General features: G+C 43.9%; 1 protein-coding gene across 12 annotated transcripts in view; it reads right to left on the bottom strand.

Moving 5' to 3' along the window:
- LOC117974331 (putative glycosyltransferase ALG1L2) overlaps positions 1–6699 on the bottom strand; it is a 61975-nt gene that overhangs the window by 35925 nt on the left and 19351 nt on the right. For 5 of the 12 annotated variants that reach the window (XR_010108797.1, XR_010108796.1, XM_063592972.1 and 2 more), the window contains exon 3: positions 5103–5381. The exons of 1 other annotated variant lie outside the window; for it this stretch is intronic. The gene's annotated coding sequence lies outside the window, so the exon portion shown is untranslated. The remainder of the gene's footprint in view (positions 1–5102; positions 5382–6699) is intronic. 6 more of the 12 variants (XR_010108795.1, XM_057299371.2, XM_063592970.1 and 3 more) reach the window with 2 other exon arrangements.

Raw genomic sequence — 6699 nt, 5'->3', positions numbered from 1 at the left:
CTTGATAACCATCTTGCATTTTCACTTATCAACATAAATGAATAAATACTAATTTCAAATATACCCAAGTACTATTTCTTTGTGAATCATTAACAGATCTTAACAAAACTTTTAAAAATGAGAAAACTGTTACTTTTGTTTTCCAAGATGGTGGACTGAAGGCATTGTTAGTCTGCCTCTTGCACTTGGAAAGACAAAATGGTGTGTAGAGACTCACACTGTGAACTTTCTTTCAAGAAGCTACACAGGAATTTAACGGGAAAATTGAAATAAGCCACAGACCATTTGAAAGAAACAGCAGGATGCAGCTTACACCATAAGCTAGGCAGAAAATTGTAAGTTTCCAGGGTGTGACAGGAGGGTAAACTGACTCTAAGATATACACTTCCACTGGGAAACCTATCAATCCAGGCCGTGAGGGAAGGCCTTAACCCTACTCAGCGCTGGGGCTGATTTAGGGAAGAGTGGTGAGTATATGAGGAGTGGCATTGGGATGTGCTTTGAATCTCCAGCACATTCCCAGTTTCTGGTAGAATGGAGGGAAGCCATTTCTGATTCTACCTCAGACAGGACCTCCTAGAAGTCTGCCAGCTAACTCAGATGGTGGTCACAGGTTGAGACAACCTCCCAACTGAAATGTGTGATATAATCTTGACTGGGGACAAACTCCCCAGGCCAGAACTGAGAGGTGAGTGGGAAGTGTGCTGCAGCAGCAAGCACAGGAGCTGGGGGACCCTGCTCTGTAGGTGGATCAGGAAGGGTGTGGCCTGAAGGTTGCAGTTGCTGTCTCCATAGGAGAGGCTTATGGTATGGGTCAGTTTTGAGTTCTGAGCTCAGACTTCTTGAAACTTAGCTAGCTACTCCCAGTGGAACACTATGGGTGTGAGACCTGCCTTGCCAAGTGTGTGGGAGCTGGATGGGGCTTACTACCAAGCTGCTACTCCCCATTCTTCACATAGACTCTCCTTGTACAGAGGCAGAGACAGTTTCACTTCTCTCTGGAAAATTACTCCAGTGGCCCAAGAACTGCCTTCCAATTCCCACTGGAGCCACTGCTTGTCCCACACATAGAGAGCCAGAGCATCACCTTACCTGACCTAGTTCCCACCTGGCTTTGCTCAACCACCTACCCTGGTAGATTAACACAAATAACAGAAGAAACTTTTAGAAGCTCTTTGGCTCCACCTATTTCCTGAGACACCAGAGTGCCTCCCATGGGTAACATAAGGCAAGTCCAAATCTCACCACTACCACCACAGCTGGCAGTCTTTTGGAAGCACCACCTCCTGGCTGAAGGCCTACTGACAGTCCCTTACAGCATCTGCAGGTAGAATAACATAGCACCCAGGAAGGAGAAAAGTTGTGAGTGACCACAACTGTTACCATTGCTTGCATCATTCTGGCTAAGCAGGAGGCCCTGAGTCTGTCCATGTGATGAGTTCATTATTACTACAACTGGCATTTGAGAAATCCAATACACAACACACTAGGACTATTTATAACCAAGGAATCTTTCAGAGTCTACATCACTCCCCTGCCATCCCCATCTGATCAGCTGCTGATACACACTGCTGTGAGACTTGAGGACAGATTATATCACTGGATCCATTGCAGACATTCTTGAGCACCAGCCTGGTGTGCAGCAGCCCCACTGGGTAGCTAGACCCAGAGAAGCAGCAGCAGCATATGCAGTAATCAGAATTTCAGGGCCTCCTACTCTGAGGAAAGAGGAAGCACACCACACCAAGGGAGCACCCTGGGGACAAAATAATCTAGATGGCCTTGAGTCCCAGAACATTCCAATTGTGGGAAGTTGTTTGGTGGTTTGTTTGTTTTTGTTTTTTTTCCAGCAGAGGAACATGTGCATGCTAGGCTCAGCGAGGAAAGTCTGTAGCTATATCTCAACAATCAGGCAGACTTGATGCTCAAGAAGAGTCTTGGAGAATGGAGACTTATTTTCCATCTCATACACTACTGCAGACACAATAGTACTGTACTCAGAGCCAGTGTACTGAGGTGAGTGGCCATAAAACCTACTGAGACACCAGCCAGGACAGCTAAAGGAGTACTTGCATTACCACTCCCCCAACCCCAGGCAGCACAGCTTGCAGCTCCAAAAAAGACCGCTTCCTTCTGCTAGAGGAGATTAGAGGAAAGAGTAAAAAGGACTTTGTCTTGCATCTTGGAAATCAGTTGAGCCACAGTAGGATAGGGCACTGGTCAGGGTCATGAGGTCCCCATTGTGGATGTAACTAACTTTTTTTTTTAATTTTATAGGCTGATAGGCAGAAGGCACTTGTCTCAAATAAGACTTTGGACTTGGAGTTTTGAGTTTTGCTGGAATCAGTTAAGACTTTGGGGGACTGTTGGGAAAGCATGATTGGTTTTGAAATATATATAAAAGACATGAGATTTGGGAGGTGCCAGGAGCAGAATAATATGGCTTGGCTCTGTGTCCCCACCCAAACCTCATCTCAAATTATTATCCCCACACATCGACAGAGGGACCTGTAATCACCATGTGTCGAAGAAGTTTACTTCATGCTATCCTCATGATAGTGAGTGAATTCTTAGGAGATCTGATGGTTTTAAAAGTAGGAGGTTTTTTTTTCTGTGCACTCACTTCTCTCTCCTGCCACCTTGTGAAAAAAGGTGCCTGCTTCTGTCTTGCCTTCCACCATGACTGTAAGTTTCCTGAGGCCTCCCCAGCGATGCAGAACTGTGAATTAATTAAACATCTTCCCTTTGTAAATTACCCAGTGTGGGGTAGTGTCTTTACAACAGTGTAAAAATGGACTAATACAGGTTCCCTGAAATATTCTGAGTCCCTTTGGAGGCAATAATCTCTTCATACCAGCATGGTATACTGATGAAGTTCATCCTGATCTCATGGGCTGAGAAAGAATTTATACATACCCTTTATGTGCCAGCAACTCTATGTGCAGGCTTTTGAGCCCCAGAATGGGCTTTCTTGCCCCATCTAGTCTATCTAACATTTTTCTAAGCCAACTCAATATCTCTCATCCACACTGGGATAGGTCCTAAATTGCTGTCTGTTGCCCACCTGAGATAATGAGATGTTGTTAAATCAGGTGTGTGTGACCCAGATACATCTATCTGGAGTGGCAGAAGAGGGTCTATCTGTTCACAAGAGTCTCTGCAACATTTTCTAAGTCAGTTCAGAAGCTTATTGATTCACCTTTGCAGGCAACGTAGCCATAAGAAAGGTCTCCAAAAATTCCTGACCTTCTGGAAATTTTTAAAGTCTCCGCAGTTGTCCAGAGGTGACTGTAGCTGTACAGAAAGTCACTGCCTGGATAACTGGCCTGTTAAAGCAAACGCAAAATACGCTAAGCCCACTAAGGATACCCAGAAGCCATGGTATTCAGGTAATTTTTGTCTTTCTTGCAGGTGGGAGAATACTGAGGATTATGCCCTCCTATAGCCAGTGAAGGTTACTCCAGTGCCTAGATGTACCAGTCAAGAGAGGCCATGGGAGAGCAGATGGCAGAAGGGCAGCCAGGTCCTTTCACTGGGGTTTACTGCTTGTCATGAGCTCTGCTGCTGGGCAGCATGTGTGATTTCTGACTGCTGCCATGTCTTCAAGAAGCCTTGCCCCATCAGCCAGCTGTCCTACCTCCTGAAAGCTGGTGCATGTTTGTTAGCATGGAGATCCAGAACAAGAGTCACTTTAGTATTTATCCATAAGAGTCCCCATGTGTGCACACGCCTACCTGCAGGTTGTTTTTCCTATTTTTCTGAATGTTAATCTTTGCCTTCTGGAACTCAATATTACCCCATGTGGCCAAATACGGGATAATTGTCAGGGGAAACTGCTCTTTAGGTCCCAAGTCCACAGGGTTAGTAGTATTATCAATATTAAAATTATTAATTATGGATATCAGTATCATAATAATCATCATCATTCCTGTTAATACTCATCAATATGTTTATTATTACTATCATTAAGATGGTTTATTAATGTTATTATTCAGTAATAAATGTTTAGTTTCTCCATTCACTCAGTCAAACTGGAGACTGACTCCAGATATGACTATGGATATGACTACATATGACTATGAGGGTTACCCTGCAGATATAGACATGAACAGCTGTCCCAGAGACAGCTCTTGCAGCCACCAATTGCTCTTTCATAGGATGAGTTCCTTACAGGAGAGAAGGGCTGATCTCCATGATGTGGTTTCCTCAGGGTCTCATTAAGGGCTGGTGATACAGGAGCACTGCCTACCCCTCTTCCTCACATGAGAGTGGTACATTCTCTGTTGTCATGGCTGAGATGGCTCCATCTTGAACATATAAATTCCAGGTTGTAGAAGCAAAAAAGCAAAAGATGCATTGGATCTGCATAGGGAACTGCAAGCCATCCAGCAACCTCAGGACACACTCAGAAACAACCACATGGACCACATCGCCCAAGCTCAGCTGCATGGCTCTCCATTGGGCTAGGATGAGGACCTCTTCCACCAGGCTCAACTGGAGTCCTATCCCTGGTCCCAGGACCACAAGGAGCATCTCTTTTTTTGGAATCACACTGCTCCATTCGAAGGACAGCCCTCAGTTCTCTGTCTTCAAAAGAGGCTGCAAATGGTGCTGATTGGGAGGGAGCCGCCAGCAGCATCACCCTCTACAACTTTAAAATAAAAATGTCTCCCAGACTGGGATATTATGCTGACCCTACCTAAAAGCACATTCCCTAGATGTTGCTTGTTGCCTGGAGTTTGAACAGCATTGTCCAAACTTTGCCATTGAAGAACAAGGAAACTTACCTGGGGTAGTTGCAGGTGTAGGCCTAAATCCAGGTGTGAAGATCCTTGAACTGGGGGTGTTTCTGTACCTGTAGAGATTGCAGACTGGGAAAGGTAAGGCTCTGGTCCTGCAAGACTCTCTAGAGGTTAAGAATGTGATCTGCAGAAAGACATGAACTAGCACAGGCAACTGTAGAACATCTGCCCCCAAGAATCATAAATGCCTTTTCACTCATCCTGCAGAATGTATTCTCTACTTTAATGATTGTGTGGGATGTGACTTTAATTTCTAGGCATGGGGATTGATCTTAAGAAAAAGCAGGGAAAGTGCCTTACCTGTCCTGGGACTCTGCTCCACTTGCCAACATTTGAGTGGATTAATTTGTGTGGTAGTCAAGCTACAGGAAATAAAGGGACCAGTCAGTCTTCCACACAATGACACAGAGGCCAATTATCACAAGTCCAAATCTCCATTTGTCATCCAGCTCACATTCCCGCTGTGGCACAAGGTCACATGCACTCGTGTCCAACTCCAAATAGTAGCTTCACATAGTATGTCAGCACTCTCCCACCCATCACTTCTTCTAGAAGGTCTTCCTCTGGATTGGAAACGGCCTGTGATAAAAGATAATGACCACAGGAAGCAGTTGTATTTTTAGGATCTGATCCACATGAGAAGGTAGGACATCTAATTTGGTCTGAGGACTTTACCTATGCTAACATTTCAGGTAACTGACCCCTGTGTCTATAGATTTACAACGGGAATGGAGTGAGAGATTATGAAAACTGTTTTCTTTCCTAGTGAGTATGAGGTGGAACCCTTACATCATGCTCTCAGTTGCCTGTTCTCCATACAGAGCCATCTCCCATTTAGAAAGAAGACATGGATTGTCAGTGGGAGCAAGCCTGAGACATGCCCACTGGAAGCTACCAGAAACCCCTGAAACCTGACCACATCATGAAGTTTCAACTGTGGGTCTCATGCCTCTCTTGGTATCTTGAATTCAGAACATTTAATGTCATGGCAGGCCAGGGAACCTCCTCTGCTCTAGTTTGGCTCTCTATCGCACATTCACACACACACACACACACACACACACACACACACAAAGTCACACATACTCACACATCAACCTACTGGCAAACCAAGGTAGAAACACACACACACACATACCTGCTCAATCCAGGCCAATATCCCTGATGAATATCAATGCAAAAATTCTTAATAGAATACTAGCAAACAGAATCCAGCAGCACATCAAAAAGCTTATCCACCACAATCAAGTCGGCTGCATCTTTGGGACGAAAGGCTGGTTCAACATACACAAATGAATAAATATAATTGATCACATAAACAGAACCAAAGACAAAAACCAGACAATTATTTCAATAGATGCAAAAATGCCTTTGATAAAATTCAGCATCCCTTCATGTTAAAACTCTCAATAAACTAGGTACCGATGGAACATATTGCAAAATAATAAGAGCTATTTATAACAAACCCACAGCCAACATCATATTGAATAGGCAAAAGCTGGAAGCATTCCCTTTGAAAACTGGTACAAGACAAGGATGTCCTCTGTAACCACTTCTATTCAACATAGTATTGGAAGTTCTCACCAGGGCTATCAGGCAAGAGAAAGAAATAAAGGGTATTCAAATAGGAAGAGAGAAAGTGAAGTTGTCTCTGTTTGCAGATGACATGACTTTATATTTAGAAAACTCCATCATATCAATTCAAAAACTTCTTGAACTGATAAGCAACTTCACCAAGGTCTCAAGATATTAAATCATTGTGCAAAAATCACAAGCATTCCTTCACATCAACAATAGTCAAGCAGAGAGCCAAATCAAGAATGAACTCCCATTCACAATTGCTACAAAGAGAATAAAATACCTAGGGATACAGCTAGGAGTACAAGGGATGTGAATG

This window comes from Pan paniscus, chromosome 10, assembly GCF_029289425.2.
Source record: "Pan paniscus chromosome 10, NHGRI_mPanPan1-v2.0_pri, whole genome shotgun sequence".
NCBI classification, from domain to species: domain Eukaryota; kingdom Metazoa; phylum Chordata; class Mammalia; order Primates; family Hominidae; genus Pan; species Pan paniscus.
This window is presented reverse-complemented; position numbering and strand designations above follow the sequence as displayed.